The sequence below is a fragment of the Diceros bicornis genome, chromosome 13 (genome assembly GCF_020826845.1).
Source record: "Diceros bicornis minor isolate mBicDic1 chromosome 13, mDicBic1.mat.cur, whole genome shotgun sequence".
NCBI classification, from domain to species: Eukaryota; Metazoa; Chordata; class Mammalia; order Perissodactyla; family Rhinocerotidae; genus Diceros; species Diceros bicornis.
The window spans coordinates 32,470,797-32,494,237 of NC_080752.1; positions in this window are offsets into that span (position 1 = coordinate 32,470,797).

Below are 23,441 nucleotides of genomic sequence, written 5' to 3' on the forward strand. Positions count from 1 at the left end.
GTAAAGGCAGGTGCGGAGCTGATGGGAGGCATCCCTGTGGGCATCCAACTTTCCCTAAGCCTTCCACCAGGCCGGCCCAGGTTCACCTCCCCTGCAGAGGCGCAGCGGTGAGGTTGGCAGGCTCTGGGTGATAAATGGGCTCCCGCCTCCCCGCCTTTCCTCTTCTTTCTGCGTGTCTGTGCACAGGGGGCATCATTCCTCATATCAGCCGCCACGGGCTGACACTGTTGGATGAGCCACAATGCTGCTGCCTCCTCCGTGCACCTGTTCCCTCCAACACCCCCATGGCCGACGCTGCAGCCTCGGCTTTCATTCTGGTAAATGTGAAGATTCTGGGTAGAACCGAGGGCAGCTTAGCCAGGTCGGAAGAATACCACGGGGTATGAAGTTAACTACCATTAGGCAGATGTAATAGATCCTGGTGACCACCGAGCACTGCCAGGACAGTAGGAGTGGGGAGGTGACGGCAGAACTAATGTTCGTAAGGGCGAACTGTGAGCCAGCACTGCGTAACCTGGTTATCTTCTTTAAACCTCACAGGACCCTGGCAGCTTTATTCCCATTCTGCAGCAAAGAAACTGAGTCTCAAACCAATTATATTGTTTAGCTGAGGATCTCACACAGCTGCTAAGTGGAACAGGCAGAATTTAAGCCCATTCTCTAGCCCTGGAGCCTGCAAGAAGTAGATTGAAATAGGTTAGATGTCAAATCTGAGATTCGGCGTTCTAGGGCCACCGTTGATGAGAAGGTGGACTACTAAAGCATTCATGGTGTGTCAACATCTGGCATCTTCCCTCAGAACCAAGAACTTCGTCTCTAGTTCCTTCACTTTCTTCCTCTCCTTCTTCTTCTTCCTCCTCCTCTTATTCATCATCATCTCCTTCTTCTTCTTCCTCTAAGGAGATTCAGTGTTTCAATCAGTGAAGTTTGAGTCCCTTCCTAACATCGTTGGCTGGGGTCTTCCCATGTGTCTGCAGAGGCTCCTGAAACCCTTTGGAAGATGTAGACTTTGTCCCCTTTCCTCATCTTTGTCACGATTACCCCAGGTCCCTGGTCTTGGTTCATTGTTCTTCACACCAGGCTCTCCTGTCCCCCATTCGATTTTCCTGAGTGTGTTGAGGATGTCCGGGAAACATCAAAGGTGCCCGGAGTGAAATGGTCCCAGATTATTCCATTGATTAACCTTGTTGGAGTTCCTAAGCTCATGGGTCCACGTCTCCTTGCAGCCCCCACACAGCTGATGTCAGCATGCCCCCGCTCTGAGGGCAGCATCTTGCTTCTCCATGCACAGCCTCAGTTTCTCTAAGGCGATGAGCCTTCGGGAAGGTCCTGAGGGTTGAAGATAGCCGTAAGCAAGTCCATTGTCCGCCTCTGCCTGGAGGTGCTCCCAATCAGAGATTCTCTTCCAACAGACCAAAAAATAACAATGAAAGTGAACTGTATTGCATATTCACTCTGTGACAGAAATAGTTCTAAGTGTATTATATGAATTAACTATCTCATCTTCACCATAAACTGATGAGGAGTACAACTATCATCCCCATTTACAGACGAGAAAACCAAGACTCAAAGAGGTGAAATAACTTTACCATGGTCACACAGTTAGTAGGTGGCAGAGCCAGGAGAACCTGGGCATTTTGAGCCCAGGGCTCATTTATTTAACCACTATGGAAATTTGTTCTCTGTCCAATCAACTGAGATCCCCTTGTAGACCCGCCGCAAGTGCAACAAAACTAAGAGCTTCTGCTGCCGTTGGCTCCTGCTGTGTGCCAAGCACAGTGCCAGGCCCTGCATATAGTTATTATCTAAAGCTCACAGCATCCTTGCATGCTGCTGGTCTCCCATTTTACAGATGAGGCCACTGAGGATCAGAGAGGTTTCATGACTTACCCAAGGTCATGCAGCTGATAAGGGAAGCTGGAATTCACAATCCTGGGAAAGGGTCTTATCAGGGAAACTGCCCAGGCCCAGGTTTTGCATTTCTGGAAAATCAAGCCAAGTAGATTCTAATACCATCCATATAAAATGCCTAAAACCCTGGCACTTCTGTATATTTCACCCAGGAGTACTTTATGAGGCAATTATCTGTGGGAATAACTTTCTGCACCAACCCCAAAGTGCCTAGGTCGTAGACAGTCTTCTAGAATCATAACTCCTTGGTCAACCTGGTTCAGATCTTCCTTTCGGAGCCCCAGACACAGAGGTTCCCAGTGGGTGTGGCTGCGTTTGACGTGATAGAAAGAGATGAGCTCTGGAGTCAGGCAGGGCTGGGTTTATGTGCAGGCTCAATGACCTTCCAGCATTGTGACCTTTGACAAGTTATTTAACCTCTCTGAGCCTCAGTTTCATCATCTATTAAATGAGGATAATGGTACTTAACTCACAGTTGGTTGAGGAGGTAGAGAAAATAATTATACATCCTTATTGCAACCACAAAGCCGTCGCCATCGGGTCCCACTGACCCCCACCCCCCAACCCCTGCACCAGCCACACTGGCCTTCCATGATTTTTATTCAGTTACTCAAATGTACAGTTGTCTTTCCCGCTCAAGTGCCTTTCCGTATGCTGCCTCTTCTGCCTATACCCTGCCAAAAACCTAGACCCTTCCAGCTTCCCCCACCCCCAAACACACATATGTACACACATATACATGCGCACAGAAACACAAACTCACAGAGCCCAAGACACACACACACACACACACACACAGACACACACTGCAGAGATACATACAGAGAGACACATAGACACACAAACGCATCCACACGCATGCAGGACACACACACACGTTATCTGGTTAGCCCCTACGCATTCTTTAAATTGCAGCTCACTTACTCAGGGAACCCTTCCTGAGGTCAGATTCTTTAGTCAAACAACTGCAAAGGACCACATTCCTCTCCTTCACCCTGTTTATTTTTGTTTGCACTTATGCACTCCCTCGTTGAATCACGGGCTCTGCCTGCCCCTCTCGAGTTTGGCAGCTGCCCGTGGACAGGAACCATGTCTGCTCTGCTCTGCTCACCACTGTCGGTTGCCCAGGTTATGATCCTGCCTCCACCACTTACTGTCTGTGTACCCCTAGGGAAGTCCACCTCTCTGTGCCTCAGTTTCTCAATATGTAAAATAATCAGACTTACCTCATAGGGTTGTTGTAAGGATTAAATGAGTTAATATAGTGACAGCACTTAATACAGTGCCGAGCTTAGCAGAAGTACTGGCTAAGACTCAGCTATTATTAGCTGATGAATGAACGAATGAACGAATGTCTGGCATAGGGAAGACACTCAATAAATGGTAGCCACTGCTATTATTATTATTACTATCACTGCATGTGGGTCAACTTCTCAGTAAATGCTGTAGTGATGGCTTAGTTAGTGCCTTCCCTTGCTGTTATGGATGCATTACTATGCGGCTATTTCAGCTCCTCGGGAGAAAGGCCTAAGCATGTAGCAGGTGAGAAATTAGGCTTCTGCATCTAAACCCCGTGTCCATAATTCCTAGCTGTGTAGCCAGTGCTTTAGTCTCTGCAGCCTCAATATATTTCTCATAAGCTTGTTGCAAGCTCTGAATGAGGTAACACCTGTACTGTGACCAGCTCAGCTCCTGTCCAGTGTCTAGCTCACGGTCAACACTCAGAGAACAGGAGCCCCCATTGTTGTTAATGACCACAGACTATTGCCTCGTTCTGGCCAGACATCTCGAAATTACACTCCTTTGGAATAAAGTGGGGCTGAGTTTTTGCATTTCTTAGAAGATGAGTTGTGTAATCATTGTGCACAAAGAACAGCACAGTTCTGTGTGTGGGTGTATGTGTGTGTGTGTGTGTGTGTATGTGTGTGTGTGTGTATATGTGTGTGTGTGTGTGTGTGTGTGTGTGGCATGCCATGTTGGAATTATCTAGAGGCAAAGGCCCTATGGCTTAGTCATATATCAATTAGCAATGCTTTCAGCTGCAAGAAACAGAAAACCTGACTCCTGGGGCTCAGACAGAAGGGCTTACCTCCCCCGCTAACGAGAAGTCAGAAGGTGGAAAGTTGCCAACAGGGTTCCCTGTCTCCTCCATGTCCAAGTCGGCACCCACGTAGTCCTCCAGATCTTCCCCCCAATTTTTGCTTCTGTTAAAGGTAAGCGCTGTGCTAAGTGCCAGGCATCATGTTTACATCAAGCCAGGAAAATGGAGAAAGGGTGGCCTGAGTGGTCCATCCTTTCTTGTCAGAAAGGCAAATAAAGATTTCCGTTGGCACCTCATTGGCCAGAACTGTATCACTCGGGAGAACGGTTTGGGAGAACCACTTGCAGTGCTGCAGGGCTCAGTGGCTCCCACCCCCCATAATAGTCCTTAACATCCTCCACCACCACCCCCAGTGTGACACTGGTGACAGATGCTGTTCTCTTGCCCCATCCACCCTAGAGGGAGCACTGTTGACACACCACTCCCCTGACCCCCAACATTAGCTATAATTCCATCCCCCTCTATCTCTGTTACTCATTAGAAGACAAAGAACAAGAGGAATGGCCTTGAATTTGCTCAAACTTACATTAAAAATGTAAGTCTTGGAGGGGCCGGTACGGTGGTGTAGTGGTTAAGTTTGCACGCTCTGCTTCGGCAGCCTGGGGTTCGTGGGTTCAGATCCCGGGGACGGAGCTATGCACCGCTCATCAAGCCATGCTGTGGCAGGCATCCCACACTTAAAGTAGAGGAAGATGGGCACAGATGTTAGCCCAGGGCCAATCTTCCGCAGCAAAAAGAGGAGGATTGGCAACAGATGTTAGCTCAGGGCTAATTTTCCTCACACACACACAAAATGTAAGTCTTGTACAAACATCAGACTTTATTGTGAGTAACAAATGATTGGAGACACCTCAATGGGTTGTGACAATTTACTTTAGGTAAAATTGGCTCTGTCTTATAGGGGGTCATTTTAAGCGGACTTCTCTGTAAATTGTCCAAAAATCAGCCCAAATGCCACAGAGCCCCTGTCTTTCATTGACTCGCTTCCGTGTTTGTCTGTCTTCTCCCCCATGAAACTCGAGATGGCCTGTGTATAAAAACTCATCAGACTGTGTTAAAGACAGAAGATATTCCTTTGATTTATGTTTCAGGGAATGCAGTTCTTTTTCTTTATGAGTTTAGATTTATGAACTATCTCTCCTCCATCCCCCAACACACACACATTATTTTAATGTTCCTTTGATATATATCTCTGTACATTCTCCTTTTCTCTTATTTTCATTTAATTACTCCACAGATTATTTTTAGTTTGCAGACTAAAATTTTGGGAAGGAATAAAAGCATACCTGGTGCGTGAAGCCTGTGGTATCTGCTTGCTATTTCTCTGGACATGTCTCCAAATCTTTGGAAATGGGTGGGGGTGGGGGTCAATTTCTCCCTTGCTTATTAAACTTGAACAGTGGTTCTCAACCATGGGAGGAGGTGTACTCTGTGTAATTGGTTACTAATAATAGAGTTTACGGATGATTTTTTCTTTTCCTTTTTAATAAGCTGGAGCAAATTCAAGATTTTCCCTTCCAGAGGCAGCCCTGATGGCCTAGTGGTTAAAGTTTGGTGCTCTCACCACTGCGGTAGCCTGGGTTCAGTTCCCGGTCTCAGAACCACTCCACCCGTCTGTCAGTTGCCATGCTGTGGCAGCAGCTAACATAGAAGAACTAGAAGGACTAACAACTAGCATATACAACCATGCACTGGGGCTTTGGGGAGGGAAAAAAAGGGGGGGGGGATGATTGACAACAGACGTTAGCTCAGGGTGAATCTTTCCCTGCAAAAAAAAAAAGATTTTCGCTTCCATTCTTGGTCACTGGCACTGCAGCCTGGTTTCTCCAGAGGGAGGGCAGGGGTGGCGTTCTGGCTGTGAGCAGGATACTGAGCACAAGAAAAACGTGTTTTACCTGTGCCGAAAGGAGTGCGAGTGCTATTGTTGATGCAACGTGGGTAATTGTGGTGGTTGCCAAGTATCCATCCAGTCAACAATTTTTTATTGAGCTGCTATTGTGTGTCAAGCACTGTCTTCAGTTTAGGGCACACAGAAGGGAAAATACAAACATGATCCCTGTTCTCAAGGAGCTTAGAACCTGGTGGGGGAAACAGATGAGAAATGAGACAAACAGAGAAAATTACTAGACTGTGATAAAGCACTGCATTTAATCAGTCATTGCTGAAATAATGCTTCCTAACAAACCACTCCAAAAGCCCAGGGGCTTACAACAGCAGGCATTTATTTCTCATTCGTGGGCTGCTGGGAAGCTCTGGTTCTGCTGGTCTAAGCTGGGCTTGGCCTCCGGCTGCAGGTCAAGTTCAGGTTTGCACCACGAGTCTCTCATCCTCTTGGCCCAGCGGCACCTCGGACGAGTTCTTCTCATGGTGAACAGCAGGAGTTCAAAGAGTGTAGACCTGGCCTTCTGTACACATTTAAAGCTTCTGCTCAGAACACATTTGCTAAAGTCCATTAGTCAAAACAAGTCACATGGCTAAGCCCAAAGCTAGCAGGGCAGGGAGTATGCAGGAAGAGGAGAGCAAATACTTGCCAAACAATAATTGAGTCCATCACAAGCATCAAGAAGGAAATAACCGTGGTGGGCATGGGGAAGCTGTTTCTGTAACATAGTTAGGAAAGGCCTCTTTCAGGGGAGTTGAGGGACATTGGAGCTGAGAAGAAATCCACCCTGTGAAGAGGGGAGAATGATGTACTTGGCAGAGAGACCCACACGTGCAAAGGTCCTGGGGCAGGACAGTGCTTAGTGTTGTCCTCGTATGACAATAGAGCCAATGTGCTTGGAGTATGGTGAGCAAGCAGAGGAGTGAGATGTGAGAGAGGTGGAGAAGTAGCCCAGGACAAGGTCCTACAGGGATTAGGGTTTGGGTTATTCCAAGTTCAACGGGTAGCCACTGAAGGATGTTAGGCAGTGGAGTGATTTAATCTGATTTGTATTTTCAAAAGGTCTCTGTAGCTGCACTGAGGAACACGGATTAGAGATAATGGCCTTGACTATGATGGTGGCCATATCAATGGAGAAGAGAAGACAGGTTGGCCATAGATGCAGGAGGTTCAATCGCCAGATATTGCTACATCATTTTTTGAGAAACCAAGAAGGCTTTCTCTCCTACAAATTTGTTTGGCACTTCATAAAATCTGAGCACATCCCTGGGGTGCATCCCACCTGTGAACACCATCTGTCACATGCATCGGGGGAGAGAAGGTGGAGAGTCCTTGTGTAACCTTGGTGTGGAGGTATACACCCCACTGGAGACCTACCCTGCATTCTGCAAGCTTGTGGCTCCCAGAGTCTTGAGAAAGAATCCACAAAGATGCCAATGTCAGCCTCGGCCTTGGGGAGGGTTGATAAATTCCACATGTTGGGACAATAAAGCCTTCACCAAGAGAATCCATAGAAATGTCTTAGATGGAAGGCACAGCCTCACAACCCAGTGAGCCCCGGAGGTTACACACCTAGACCACAGGTCATTCACACAGCGGGACTTAGCGTTCCATCCGGGAGGTGGACAGTAGCCAAATGCACACTCCTTGTAGTTCACATGTCCTGTTGCATTTGCTGTACCTACTAAGTGGAGAAGCAATTACAGTGGAAACCACAGGCCAGAATCAGTGGAGGAGGGTTTGATCCTAAGTGTCCTCTGGCCCGATGGCTCTTTAGAGCTGTGGCTCTCCCTTCTTCAGACCTGCCAACTCCTCGCTCCTTACTTCAGACCTTCCAGCTTAGGAACAACATCTACAGGTTTTCATCACGAGATTGATCTTGGCCGCTGTCTAAGCCAGGCCACCGGGGTAGTGTAGACACACCCCTTCAGAGTGTAGCCGAGCCTGACCTCGCAGGGATCTATCTGTTCCTGTGATTCATGTCAGACTTCGAGCACCCGCTTGACTCTTTGACAAGGCTGCTCCTCCTGTCGGGAAACTTGGCTTGATGCTCCACAGGCCTGTCAGCAGATGAAGCGAGACATATGCCAGCAGCAGGAAGCGTGCATTAAACACAGAAATCTCTTCAGATCCCGACTGCACCGGCCTGTTCTCTATAGAAGACACTTGGCAGGCATTCATGGCAGCCAGGTCCCAGACATGGCGAATTAATCAAGGATGGGGCGCTCCTTGCTTCCCAAGGCTGGCCCCATCTTATCTTCTGGGTCTCAGCCCAGATGTCACCTCTGCCAAGAGGCCTTCCTTGACTACCCTACCAAAGTTAGGACCCCTGTGTCACTTCCTACCTTTCACACCACCTTATTTTCCCTTCGTAGCACTTACAATAATCTTACTTATTTGTATACTTGTTTATTATCCATCTCTCCTAACTAGACTATAAGCTTTGCGAGAACTGAGATCTCCTCCTTCACTGTATCTCACTACCTAGCACAAGAACTGGCACTTGGACATTTGATGGATGCACAGATAAATGAATGAAAAAAATGAGACATGCACAGGGGAAAACAAGGACCATTTTTTATTGATAATATCTTTCCCTACTTCCGAACTGACAGGCTTCCCCTGAAAGCTTTCCAACTCAATGCTGTGGTTGTAATGAATGACAAGTTTGAGAGCCGAAGTCCCTTGAGTCACAGCAATGAGTTGGAGAGAGCAGACACGTCTATAATGAAGTTGTCACTTATTCTCAAATCAATGCAGACCACAATCTGGAAGCATGTATGGCATCTCCCATTTTGTTCCAGGAGGAACTTGAGAAAGTGAGCCGAGATTAACAAGCAAGTAGGAATCTCAAATGGAGGTTCATGAACGTTTCCTCAGAATCCCAAAGAAGAGTCAAGACATATGGTGATGACACTGAAATAGGCATTTCTGCCCACATGTTGAGTAGATGAGATTGTTAACATTGAGGGAACCATATAGACCCAGGGGCCTAACAAGAATGTTTTAGTTGATCATTCCAGTTGGACTCCACAAAATTATATGCCAAATGGTGTGTACAAGTGTCCTTATACAATTACCTGGAGACAGGGATCACAGTGTTCTCAGAAGAGTCTATGATCTCCAAAAAAGGTTAAAAACAGCTACTCATAGGTCCCTCGTGGGGAAGGTCATATAGATCATAGATCTATAGACTCTAAAAGTGAAAATGTATCTTACTTCTTGGTCGCCAAGAGTCACCCCTCCCCTTGTCTTGCAGGTCATGGTGAACAGCCTGAGTTGGAAGGAGGGTAGTTTGATGGGGATTGGTGTCAGCTATGAACTGGTTGGGGTTATATGAGCAGGAGTTGCGATGTGTTTGGGGACAGGTAGAGCATGACATTAGCTCCTGGCACTTTTGCGTGTGTCTTCACCTGGGCCCTACACATCCCATCTTGGTTTAGCTATTTGAGGTACATTTCACTCCAAGTTAGTTATAGACTCAGGACTCTTAGGACCGTATCCCTGCTTGGTGATTTCAATGATTAAACAAAGAAGCCAAAAGGAAGTAGATGTCAGTGTTTCACAAAGTGTGGTCCATGGGCTACCCACATGAGAATCATTTGGGTAACTTGCTAGAAATGCAGATCTCTAGGCTCAAGCGCTGCCTGACTAAATCAGAGTCTACAAGAGGAGGATACAGGAATCTACACTTCTAAGAGACTTCCCATGTCATTCTGATGCATAACAAAATTTGAACCTTGACCCTGGGGGGAGCTCTCAAATGTTCTTTAAGTTGATCCCAGAGTGAACCAAGATGCCTTTGCTTATATCCTTCTCATTTCTATTTATGTATATCCAAATTCTATTTATCCTTGAAGCTTACCTCATCTCCCATTGGATCCAAGAAACCTTTTTCAAACTTCTCTGGCTTTCATTGATTGGGTTTTTTTCATGAATCCGGTACTCAGAAGTCTCGCCTTATTCTCTTTTCCATTTAGGTGACTGTGATCTCCTCAATTCAGTTATAAGCAATGAACTCCTCAAAGGCTGCTTTGCCCTCCACCAGCGCCTCATTTATCTCTGGGGGCAAGCAGGATGTTCAATAAACAACACTTCTTCCGGAATACGACTGCCTATCAAAATGTTGTCAAGCCGGTTTTAGACTCTACCAAATAGAAACCAAATAGTCTTAGTTTACCAACTTCAAATATTGATGGTGGGGTGGTGGTGTCCTACCATTTGGAAATCACAGTCGCCTCCTGCTATCTCTTTTGGTTTCCCAAGGCTGACCTTCCTATTGGTATTTCCTTTTGACGTGGTAGGAAAAGGACCCAGAATAATTTGAATTACATTCTTCAGTGCAAAGAGTTGGTGCAAAAAACTGGCTGGCCATGATAGTTTCCAAAGAGCTCAAAGAATTTCACCTACCAGTGTTTGACTTTCCTCCAACATCTCAACAGGCTTTTCTTTGAGGTTCAAAGACTTCAAGGAAAGACTGTTAAGCCTTTAACATACAAATCCCTGAGGATTTGTTTACAACCTGGAGAAAAGGACTGACGAGGGCTCTGGCCAAATTGCGCACAGGATAACTGCACATCTGTGTGATTCTCACCCTTGATTTCCATCTCATGAAGCCTGCATATATTTAATAAGCTTCAATGAGTATCTGGAATTTTGGAAGCTTGCTAAAATCACATTCCATTCTGAGAAAGTTTGGTCCATTCCCCAGACTCATGTCAAACATTGCTATTTTTCTTTCAGAGGTCATCCATAAGGAACTGGACAATGAATTCATTTCAGTGCATTTCCAATGATCCAGGAGGCTCCTGAAACCAGTGGACTTCAAATATATTCCCAAGGGTACATCTGGGTTTTGTAAAACCATTCCAAATCTCTTTTCTACCACACCACAGTCTTAATGCATGACATAATTTACTTTTGCATTTTCCCTTCATTCTTGAATCGTTGGCCTGGTAGCTACTCCTGGAACTCATAACAGAGATGTCAACTATGGAAGTTGATGAAGCCCCAGGACCCTGTCATCTTTCATCAGAACGTTCTTTTTGGAAGCCTTAAGAAGCACGATTGCTCTGCAGCCAAAGCTTGTTCTTTTTAAATAAGAAGATAGATCTATAAGCCTCTGAAAAAAGGATTAGCATTTAAAAATTAATAATACACACAATCTGGCTTCTCTCTTTTTCTACATATTCACACATCCCTACATTTTAGACAGGATATGGATCCACCGCATTTTCATTAGCCTATGTCAGCTAAGGTTAAGCAACTTGGATTGAACTGAGTGCCTCCTAGCTAGAATACAGCCAGCTGAGGGAAAGACTACAATAACCTGTTCCATAATGTATAACCCAGTAAAATCCATTTGGGGAGCAGAATCTGCCTCCACAGTTTGGGAAACAAAATACAAGCCATGATATCAACATTATAGAATGACTTATGTCTTGGCATTTACAGATATTTTAGGGGGTCTGACAACTCCTTGAAGTTGAATGCAAAACTGCAAATGTGTATGCAAACTTGAGTTTAATGGAGAAAGAGTCTATAACTCTCACCAGATTTTCAAAGGGGTCTGTGACCCCAGAAAATGTTGAAAAAAGTAGCAAACACCATATTGCATTCAAGTTCAAATGTGTCTATTTGCTGAACCTAAAAGCAGGCTGCGTCATATATCAACGTGATATTAATTCCGAAGACAGTGGAGAAAAAAATCTGAAATTAAGATTACCCCAGATAATGTCAGGCATATGGTTGTCTGACTGCAGAATGATGTAAGGGACAAGAGTCAGCTCCCCTGTTTTTTTAACTCATGACACTTGCACTGAACATTTGGGTGGCAGGGTCTCTGCTAGGAACCAGAATTTCAAAGATGAATTGACCTCAGCACTGTCTTTAATGGGCTCACAATCTATGGTGAGATGCAAGGCAATCCCCTTTCCTTCTAGAATTATGGCTCACATGTATTTGCTTTGCTGTAAGAAAAATCCAACAGAAGCACTTTGGGTTCTGTGGCAAGGGGCTCTGATATTAATGGGATGGAGCGGAAAAGCTCTTGCTGCTTTTGGGAACCCCATGAGAGTTCAGAAAATATGAAACCCCCCTTCCCCTGGGAAGCACACTCATCTTGCCTGTCTGCTTATCGTGCCTTCTGCCCATGAGGGGAGGAAACGTTACAATTTCTGTTTCGAGAGATTAAATTGCTTGGCTGACTGTTGTGGCCCTTGGTGGGACGAAAGCAGACATCGTTAGTGGAATGTGTTGCTGCACTTTTTGGTGGATCGTTTTGAAAATTATTTAACTGGAGAACATTAGCAAAGCTTGGGCAAAAGTGCTTTGTAGGAAAATTAAATCCGCGTATTTCTCCATCTCTGCAACTGCTCCCCAAGTGCAGCCTTTCAAAGGGGGCTTTGGCAAAGGCCAACATGTTGGGGCTGGCTCTGAAGGCCCACGGACCACACCCACTCAAACGCAGCTGGTCATTGCTTTGCGGTCCTCACCGCTCATGGTCAATTTATCAGAGGCTTGTAACCTCTCTGACAGGCCACCTAGAAAGATTGAGAGGGAGGATTCAGCAGAAAGGGAGTGAACTTGGGGTGCAGTGGGCTTTGGATTCTCGCTCCACCCCTTCCTGATTCTAGCCTATTTGGACCTAAGACCCTGCTGTTGAAAACTGTCCTGTCCAGCCTCGCTGCAAAAGTAAGCAGGCAAGGTGACTTCTGGAAAAGGAATGCCTTGTTCTGTGCCAGCATGTGAACTGGTCCCATCCCTGACCACAGGGGAAGGAAACTAGGGTGAGCAGAGTGACCAAGAGCAGACTATCACAGAACAAGAGATGACGGGTGAGCTGCTGGAATTAGCTCTCGCAGACAGGGCCAGATCTAGACGTTGCCAAATTTAGCTCCAAATCAGCAGCGTCTAGAATGTCCCAGGCTCTACCTACAAAGAATCACAACCAAAGTTCGTTCTTTGAGGGACAGGTTGAGATTTGCTTCTTAGGTATTTGGCTCCTGTCGGGAGCATAGCGGTGAAGCTAGCAAAATTTGACCTGCCTGTGCCCACTTCTTTCTATTTCCCTCCAAGTTGTGAGCAAGGGCCCAGTTCTGCCACTCATTCCATTAAGTTGCTCTCCAAGATCTGCTCATCTCAATGAGTTGAGCCCTAAATCACTTAGCAGAAAGCAAAGTACACAAGGGGATATAATAAACAGATGTTGACCCTAAGTGGTCCCACAAGTTCATATGCTGCCACCTCCGCTGTGATGTCCTCCTTGATCCTCCTGCTGAAATAAATCACTTCTTTCCTCTCACACCTGCCACCTCTGCACCTGTCTGACAAAACACTCCACACTGCCTTGGGCATGACTTATTCACTCCTATGGGACCCCCCATTCATATATTCTCCCAATGCCATGCCAGAACACTCAATAACTGGCATCAACATTTTGGTTAATTATAAAGTCTAACCAGCCCAGATGTTTCGGGCTGCTTATCCCTTCAGTGTTAATCACACAGCTATCACTGACACTTCTATGATCTAGGCACTCTGTCTACATTATATCACATGTATATATACCTCTTGCTACAACCCTCTGGAGGAAAACACTATCATTATCCTTCTTTACAGATGAGGAAATTGAGACTTAAAGAGATTAAGGAGCTTCCTCCAAGACCATTAACTCTGCTGGTGCCAGAACTTGAACTCCCGCCCACTTAACTCCAAAGACTGTGCTATCGATCCCTGTGGGACACTGCCTGTCCTCAGATGCCCAGGACAGAGCCTCCCAATGGGCAATGGTTCCCGCTCTTGGGTGGGAAAATAAACCATATGTACAAAGAAGCAGTAACATGTAGTGGTTAGCCACCAATGGATGCTAAAATAGTGGGTCAAAGTTTGGTGAGAAACAGGATGAATACAAAGTCCCAGACTACCTCCCCACAAATTATTGATTAACTACAACAGGAGAAATAGTAACTTTACATTGGAGAAAAATGGCAGATATGACCTTAACCAAGTGATCAAAGCCGACATCATCAATATGGGGACAAAAGGAATCTTGTGTCTCCTGGTGTGATGTACTGTGAATGACCCGACATCACTCTAATGTTCCTGCCAAAAATGCATAACCTGAATCTAATCATGAGGAAACATTAGGAACATGATACAAAAAACTGGCTATGCTCTTCAAAAAAGATCAAGGTCAGGAAACACAAAGAAAGGGTAAGGAATTGTTCCAGATTAAAGAAGACTAAAGGGCCATCCCTAATGCCAAGTGGTTAAAGTTCTGCATGCTCCGCTTTGGCAGCCCAGGTTCATAGGTTCGGATCCCAGGCACAGACCCACACCACTCGTCAAGCCGTGCTGTGGCAGCAACCCACATACAAAATAGAGAAAGACTGGCACAGATGTTAGCTCAGGGCAAATCTTCCTCAGCAAAAAAAAAAAAAAAGGGACTGTGCATTCCAGGTTAAAGACAACTAAATGCAATGCGTGCTCTTGAGTTGCACCCTGAACCAGGGCAAAAATAGCCATATCAGACATTACTGAGACAATTGATGAGATTTGAACATGGGCTATGAATTAGATAACAATGTTGTATCAACATTAGATTTTCTGATTTTGTTATCTGTACTGTGAGTACATAGAAGAATATTCTTAGGAAATGAACACTGCAGTATTTACGGTTATATGGGCACAACGTCTCCAACTCACTCAATGGTAGAGAAAAACATAATATGCATATGTATGTAAAATACACAGAAAGAATAATAAAACAAGTGAGACAAAACATAAACAACAGGTGGATCTAGGTAAAAGGCATGTAGGAGTTTCACGTACAATTCTTGCAACTTTTCTGTAATTTTCAAAATTATATCAAAATTAAAAGGTGCAAAATTTTTTAGAGTAGTTGTTGAAAATTTAGGCTCTGGAGTTGTATTAACTGGTCTTAAATCCTGGATCTACCAAGTACTGGCTGTGTGACCTTAGGTACGATATCCAACCTCTCTGTGTCTCAGTTTCCCTGCCTGCGAAATGGAGCTAATGAAGTACCTACCTCTTATGATTTTTCAATAATTAAATGGACTAACACATGTAGACTAGAACCTGGTGCTTCATAAGCACTCACTAGACATTAGCTAAGATTATCCGTGAATGTGAAGGTCAACTGTACCAATTTCTTTGGTATTGTCCTGATACATATGGATTCCTGGTACGTTAGATGGCCTCCAGAGGTGCAGTTCTAAAGATGAGCAAATTGTTGTTAGATTTGGAGCCCATTTCATCAAACATATGCTGTCCTCGATGGGCTTGGATGCAATGCGGTTAACAAGAATTAATGAAAAATTGGCAGCCTGATATTTTTGGCGTAGTCAAGATGTGTGACATCTTATTGCTAATTAATCCTCCACATTTTTCCTAGAGCAATGCCACCTATAGGTTTCCCTGATTTATGTATTTATTTTTCCTAATGGCAGTTGCCTGAAAGTTTCAGGAACCTGAAAAAAACATAACTAGAATTTTAAAAAAATAATTGGAGTTATTATGCAGCAGGATGGGCCCTTAAAAAAAGATGGTTAGATTTTTGTGATACATCACCCATTTGTCTAAAACGACAATTTTAAGTCAGAGAATTATCACTCAATTAATAAAGATTGATTTCTATCTACTAGTTATAAAGCACTGGGAAAGACACTATTGGGGACACGAAGGGAATAAGATATGGACCAGTTCTCAAGTCACACAGCAAAGACCTTGGTGTCTGGAGCAAAGGATGGAATGAGATGAGGTCAAATTAGTGGCCACAAAGAGATTTCTGGGGCCTTGGAGGCCACGGGGAGGAATTTGAGTTGATGCTAAGGTGCCACAGGAATCCACTGCAGGGTGTTAAGCATAGGAATGGTATTAATTGATTTACATTTTAAATATACATATTTTGGCAGCTGTGTGGTCCAAGTCCAAAGCAAGAAGATCAGAGAGGAAGCCATTGTAGGTCATCAGGTGACAGATGATGGTGCTGGATGAGGATGAGAACAGTAGAGAGACATCGGTTCCCAGTCAACAGTTATTTTGAAAGTAGAACCATCAGGACTTGCCACTGGGATTGGCTTGGGTTGGGCTGAGGTGTGGTGAGGGAAAGGCAGAAGCCAAGGATGATCCTAGTTTTAAAAGAAAGGTGGGATTTGAACATGTGGTGGTGAGAAGGAGGATATTATAGGCAGGAAAGTGTGAGCAGAAACATGAGGTGAGAAAATGAAGCCCATGTCCAGGGAAGTAGGAGTAACTGGAATCTTTCTGGAGAATGAGGTGCCAAATGGGACAGGGTGGGAGATGTGATTGGAACTGGAGTGGAAAATGCCAGACCAAAGGAAATGAATTTCTTTCCGCAGGTGATATGGAGCCTCCACAGGCTTTTGAACAGACTAGAAAACTCCCAGCAGACCCCGGGTTGGTTAGAACGAGTCCACCACCTTCCTAATGACCCATTCTTGTACTCAGTGACTTAAAAAGTGTTTTGCATCTAGCATAAATCTCTCTATTGGTTCCATGGAAAACACACACACCCACACATTGCCTACTTCACTGATTTTTAAAACGGCTTCAATTCCCTTTTAAGGCTGCTGGTGGGCCGACGTATTTACCAGACTATTGGCAATTTCACACATTCAAATTACAACCTCCAACTTCTGCAAATAAAAGATCTTTATGTTCCCCAGTTGTGAAGTTTACTTGCAATTTCTATGCAGAGCGTTCCGTCTGTACTTGCATTCAGAGGCTCTGGGAGCACATCTGCTCGCTGCCATGTTTGAGAATTCCCAAGAAAAAGAGGGTTTTGTTATAAAAGGGCCCGGCAGCCCCGGCTCTTTCCAAAGGATGCCTCACAGACGCTGTGCTGCAGCGAAATTGTCACAACAGAGGCACCAACCCTGACAGTGTGGCCAACTATTTTGAGAAGTCTAACACCAAAGGAAGCCCCCAACGATGGGCTTGATAAGAGATCCATCAGGATTTTTGTCCCATTGATGTGATGACCTGTTTTGGGCTTCTGCAGGTCATTCTGTCACTCAGTAAATATTTGAAATAGTGGATGTGAAATACCTTTGTAACCATGGTGAGAAATTAAAGATTAGATGCTGTTCTCATCACTTATTGGACCTCACCATCCAGGTCCAACACTCTATGCTGCACCATAAGGGGAAGAGAAAAGGAGCGTAGGGGGAGGTTAAGAGTGGGCAAGGACTTGGCAGTCAGATAGACCTGGGTTTGAGTCCAGCCTCTAGCACTTATTAGGTTTGAGACATCGAACTTGACCTCTCTAAGTCTTTAGTTTCCTTACCTGCACGTGGCATAATAAGAATTACTTTGTGGAGTCATTGGGATCATTCGACAGGATGAGTTGTACATAGTTTTTGTCTCATAATAAGTTCCCAATAAAGCTTTAAAATCCCCATCTTTTATATCCACATTGAAGGCAGTTTTGTCATTAAGCCACTAGATGGATGGTGGAGCTCATGGGGCTATAGAAATTTAGAGAAGAAGCATTCGTGTAGTGGAGTAATCAGGAAGGCATCATGAAGACCAGAAATTATAGCTAGGTGTCGAGCCACAAGAAGTATGTCCACAGGGCTTTTTAGTTTTCTCCTGTAGAATTTAGTACACGTATTCTAACTGAGATACAACCGACTCTAAAGAGCAGGGGTCATGTCTGATTCTTTCTTGTAGTGATTCCAGTGCTTGGCACAGTGCAAGGCACCCAGAAATGGATTAATAAATATTGGATGGATGGATGGACGGATGGATGGACAGATGAGGGATGGATGGATGGATGGATGGATGGATGGATGGATTGATAGATGGATGGACGGATGGATGGACGGATGATGGATGGATGGACGGATGATGGATGATGAGTGGATGGGTGGGTGGATGGGGGATGGATCTAAAGAGAGAAATTTTAACTGAATAACATCCTAGAAAAGTGGAAAAGCAGTACAAATGTATGGAAGTGGGGATCAGATGGGGCATGGCCTTGTTTTGGCTAATAATAAACTCATGATGCTTGGAGCAGGGTGTGTGTGCTAGGAACTGCAGGAAAGTAAGTACCAGATATTAGAACCAAATTCAGGACTCTCTTCAGGTTGGGGAGAAAATGCTCACCTGATATGGAAGTCAATTGGGGTGTCTTCAGCTAAAGAGTATCAAATGAAGAAAGAGATATTAGGAGAGTTGGTCTTACAATGGTGTGAAAAAAGACTTCAAGTGGAGACATAAGAGAGAAAAGCCAGTCAGAGGCTACTATAGGGAAGCAGAGAGTGTAGGAAATAGAAATGACTTTGGTGTCAGCAGACTCAGGTTCAAATCCTGGCTCAGCTGTGTGACATTAGACAGGTTGCCGAACATCTCAGTCTCTGTTTCCTCAAAATGTCTGGAATGTAGTCCTGTTTCCTCCTCCTTGCAATAAAAATTACTTCTGGAATATCTTTTAAATAATAATGATAACACTTAGCACTGAATACTTACTCTTTGGAAGGCCATGCCACAGGACTTTGCGGGCATTGCCTGCTTTCCTAACTTAATAGTTACAACAATTATAGGAAGTAGAAAATATTATTCCCCCGTTTAATACATGGAGAAACTGAGACTTAGGGCAGTTTAATGACTTGAGCAATCTCTCTCAGCTGATGGAAGAGGCAGGATTTAAACTCAAGTCAGCCTGATGCCTGAGTTTACAATCATTATTTTTTAGTAAGCTTTTATTGAAATATAATGTGTGTGGTAAGTAACCTTCTAAAATGACTCCCAAGGATTCCTCCCTCATGGCATTCACGCCCTTGTGTAATCTCCTCCATTTAAGTTTGGGCTGGACCTAGTGACTTCCTTCTAACGAATAGAATAGTGATGAGATGTCCCTTCCGTGATTAGGTTATAAATGATGGTGACTTCCATCTTGGTAGTGCTCTCTCTACTCCCTTCTTGACTTACCTGCTTTGGTGAAGCAAGCCGCCATGTTGGCCCATGTGGTCAGGAACTGAGGATGGCCTCTGGCCTCCAGCCAGCAAGCAACTGAGGCCTTCAGTCCAACAGCCCACGAGGAACTGAATCCTAGCCACAGCCACATGAGTGAGTCGGAAACAGAGCCACCCCACTTGAGCCTTGAGATGAGACCACAGCCCCAGCTAACATCTTGCTTCCGAGACCCTGAAGCAGAGGGCCCAGTTAACCCATACCTGGATTCCTGACCTATAGAAACTGTGATATAATAAATGTTGTTGTTCCAAGCCCCTACATTTTGTGGTAATTTCTTATGCAGCAATAGATAACTAATACAGTATGCATAGAGGAAAGTGTGAAAATCACAATTGTACAGCTTGATGAGTTTTCACCAAGGAAGCACCCATACCTGGGTAACCAGCACTGCAATCACTGATTAATCAATGTAATCGAGAGATAGAGCATCACCAGCACCCCAGAAGCTGTGTTCATACACCTCACAGTCCCCACACTCCTCCACCCCAGGGAAAATGTCTCTTGACATCTAGCAGAATAGATTAGTTTTGCCTGATTATGAACCTTATAAAAATGGAATCATGCAGTAAGTATTCTTCTGTGTCTGACTTCTCTCTTGGAGCTTGCCTTCTTAATCAGTCCCTAAACTTCCTCATCAATGGAACAAGTGAACCTCGTTATTCATCTTATCTTGCTATGATTTTCATCCATCCCACATAATTAATTCTGTGTATTTTATCCATCTCATATAACTAATTCTGTGTATGTATTCTACAAAACAAATTATCCCAAAGTAGCTGAAAAAAAAGTTCAGCTTTTCTTGTCTATGAAGATGTGGTGCTTATACTTATTATAAACCATTTAAAGACATTGAACTAGCTTAAAAGGATCCTCTATTCTTGTCATTTGCTGTCCTAAATTCACTAGTAGACCCTCGGAAAGTCACTGTACTTTTCTGGTCCAAGGTTTCCTCTCGTGTCAAATTAGATAGTTTGACCTAATTTTAAGTTCTATCTGTGGAGTCCTAAACTTGTAAGAGGAATTTCTAGTCTAGATCATGACACACCCTGTGGTGTCACTCCTTTACTCAGGCATATTGACAAATTTAAGTAATTTTCAAAATCTAGTTTAATTTTAATTCATCTCAAAGACACATAAAATCTACCACTTTGGATGGAGAGATATTATGAAATGAAATAAATAATAAATAGGATGTGAATTCCAAAAGGGCTGGGAATCATAGGCCTGGAAAAAAATGATAGCTTGGCTTTTTCAAGTGGAAAATGAGGCAATAAAGACAAATTACAATGATAATTGCCTACTTCTAATCAGTGGCAAATTATGGGGAAGTGGATAACTGGACAGTTAGTCCCAGAAAAAGCCATTTGCTCTGTAATATTAGATACAGATTTAAAAATTCAGCCTTGAATGAAAACACTTTAACTCCCATGGGCGATTTCTTCCCACATCTGAACATTTAATCCTTTCCATTGGCAGTTCAGGGTCTGCACAGTCCTGTGTGTGCCTGTACCTACGTCCAGAAGAAACTGTACTCCTTGTAGAAAAGAGGAGCGAGATCTCAGGGTTTTTTTTTGTCCTGAATCTGTGACATCTGCTGTGGTCACCTTGCAGCCATATTTGTCTAAAATGTCTACAATAGCTTTCTACTTAAAATTGATCAAATTTAGAACCATAAAATTTCCACACCTTATTTATCAAATCACTTTTTTATTAAAGCAAATGAAAAGAAACATTATCCAAACTCATCGCTCTGGTGGCCTTGCTCGTCTTCATGGACTTTGTCATGAATCATCGCTGCCTCCATTCCCTGTGCCCTGGCCATATGGGATTCCCGTCAGTTCTCAGGTTTAGCAAAACACTTTCATGCTTCTAGGTCTTTTTGGCACATCACTGGCCCCTTCTAAAAGCTCCTTTCAAGAGGTTTCCCTGGCAACCCTATCCAGTAGCTTCTCCCCTGTTCCTATTACTGCATCCTAATTCTTACAATGGCATGTCATCATTCTTCCATATTTTTGTTTGTTTAAAAGTAAATTTTTTGTTAAGATATAATTCACATGCGATAAAATTCACTCTTCTAAAGTGTACAAATCAGTGCTTTCCAGTACATTCACAAGGTTGTGCAATCACCACCACTATCTAAATTCCAGAACATTTTCATCAGCCCGAAAACAAACTTGATACCTATTAGCAGTCATTCTCCATTCTCTCTTCCTACAAACCCCTGGAAACCACTAATCTACTTTCTGTATCTATGGATTTCTCAATTCTGAATACTTCATATAAATGGAATCCTGCAATATGCGATCTTTTGTGTCTGGCTTCTTTCATTCAGCATAATGCTTTCAAGGTTCATCCATGTTGTAGCATGTATCAGAATTTCATTCCTTTTTATAGCTGAATAAATTCCATTGTACAGATATACTACATTTTGTTGTATGGATAGACTGATTTTGTTTATCTATTCATCAGTTGATGGACAGTTAAGTTGTTCCCACTTTTTGGATATTATGAATAATGCTGCTATGAACATTCATGTACAGATGTTTGTGTGACATTCATTTTCTTCATTTAATTCTCTCGTTTTTTATTTGTCTATGAGGGTGAGTCCTTCATCTATCTCATTCACTGCTGTTTCCCCAAGGCCCTAACACAGTGCCTGGCATAAATGAATACATAAATAAGAAAACAGTGAAGCAGATAGTGTTATAGAACATATTTTTTAAATCAACTTTTTGGTACAGTAAATAAAAGTTTCCTAAGATACATACAACCCTTACACCCAATAAAACATACATACTTTGAGTGTGCAATTGAAGTTTTGACAAATGTCTACACCTCTATAACCGCTGCCACAATCAAGATATAAAACACCACACTCAAGATGTAAAACACTTATATAACCGTAAAATACTCCCTTGTGCTCCCCCCAGTCCATATCCAGCCCCCAGTGCCAGCCCCAGGCACACAGTGATCTGCTTTCTCTCACTATAAACTATATCTGTCTTTGCTAGAATTTCATATAAATGGAATCATCTTTCCCTATCATTGCATGTATCAGTAGTGTGTTTCTTTTTATTAATGAGTAGTACTCCAGTCTAAGTATATCCCACCATTCATTTATCCATCCTTCTGATAAGGGATATTAGATTTGTTTCCAGTTTAGAGCTTTTATGAATAAGACTGCTATGAACATTCATGTTCAAATTTTTTGGGTAGAAGTATGTTTTCATTTCTCTTGGGTATATACCCAGAAGTAGAATTGCTGGGTCTAATAACAAATGTCATTTGACTTTATAGAAGCTGCCCAACTTTTGTCCAAAATAGTTAAAATGTTTACATTCCCACAGGCAATATATGAACTTTCCAGTAGCTCCACATCCTCAACACACTTTATATTGTCAGTCTTTAAATTATAGTCATCGGAGTGGATATGTATTGGGATCTCTTTGTGCTTTTCATTTGAATTTCTTTGATAGCTTAATAGTATTGAGCACCTTTTCATGTGTTTTCTGGACTTTGGTGAAGTGTCTGTTCAAATCCTTCACCTATTTTTTTTTTGAGTGTTTACCTTATTATTGAGTTGTAGGAATTCCTTATATATCCTAGATATAAGTCTTTTGTCAGATATATATGGCAAATATTTTCTCACAGTCTTTGGCTTGCTTTTTTATTTTCCTAATGGTCTTTCAAAAAGCAAAATATTTTAATTTTGGTAAAATTCAATTAATCATTTTTTTTCCTTTATGGATTACACTTTCTGTGTCCTAATTAAGAAATTTTTGCCTACACCAAGATTGCAAAGATTTTTTCCTGTGTTTTCTTCTAGCACTTTTATAGTTTTAGCTTCTATGTGTAGGTCTAGGGTTCACTTTTGAGTTAATATTTGTGTATGACATAAAATAAGCGTTGAATTCATTCATCCATACACAATTGGCCCAGCACTGTGTGTTGAGAAGACTCTCCTTTTCCTATTTAATTCCTTGGCTCCTTGTTGAAAATCAATTGACCGTACGTGTGTGGATCTATTTTTGAACTCTCAATTCTGTTCCATTGATCTATGTGTCTGTCATTACGGCAATACTATACTGTCTTGATTACTGTAGATTTGTGATGAGTCTTCAAATCTTCTAGTGTATCTTCCACTTTTGTTCTTTTTATAACTTGTTTTTGCTATTCTAGGTCCTTTGTATTTCTATATTAATTTCAGAAAATCTTGTTGATTACTACTGAAAACAAAAATCCTGATAGGATTTTGATTGGGATTGCATTGAAGGGGCAGACCAATTTGGGGAGAATTGACACATTAAAAACATTGAGAGTTTCATTAACATGATATATCTCTCAGGGTTTTTTTTTAAAGGTCTTCCTTAATTTTTTCCAGGAATATTTTATAGTTTTCGGTAGTTAGAGCTTATATATATTTTGATGTATTTATCCCTAAGTATTTCATGTTTTTATGCTATTGTAAATATTTTTTATTTTTTATCATTATTATTATTTATTTTTTGGTGAGGAAGCTTGGCCCTG